The sequence below is a fragment of the Etheostoma spectabile genome, chromosome 21 (genome assembly GCF_008692095.1).
Source record: "Etheostoma spectabile isolate EspeVRDwgs_2016 chromosome 21, UIUC_Espe_1.0, whole genome shotgun sequence".
NCBI lineage: Eukaryota > Metazoa > Chordata > Actinopteri > Perciformes > Percidae > Etheostoma > Etheostoma spectabile.
Genome location: NC_045753.1, coordinates 12,163,128 through 12,163,721, shown reverse-complemented (window position 1 = coordinate 12,163,721; position 594 = coordinate 12,163,128).

The following is a 594-nucleotide window of genomic DNA, read 5'->3' as shown; positions in this document are numbered from 1 at the left end:
GTAATTATAATTTTATGTAAACTGTACCAGGGTAACAAAAGACAAAGCTACAACTCTCCTCAAACAGTCAGCCTTTAGTTGTCTGGTTACACAATGTGAGTCTGTGGTCTCGATAGTAAGCTTGAAGGTGTGGAGCCGTCTTCCTCTGTCAAAATAATCATGCAAATGATATATGAAATACATATCCTCCTAAATATAAAAAGTTAAAGTTACTGCATAAAATCGCCACGTTTCCCTGTATGCCTGTCCCTAGAGAAGGTGACTTTAAGCACCAAATTGGTAATCCTGTGAGACGCTGGTCATTTCAAAGTGAATATTCGAGCCGCACAGAGAGCTTTTGTGCACAGCTTCACAAAAGAGCTCTTAAACCTGCCAGTGGGGAGAAGTGGAGATGGGGGAGAAGTAGATTACCCTCACCTGTGATGGTATAAAATACCTCCTCCAGTTGTCAAGATGTTAGTTTAGAGTCACTCGTGTTGGTAGCTTTTTGAAGACTGATAATCCTCTGACATTTGACTATTCAAACGTGTTTTTCCTCCACAGGTGAGTCTTTTTTTAATGACCATATTCATTATATGTTGAATATTTTCTCAT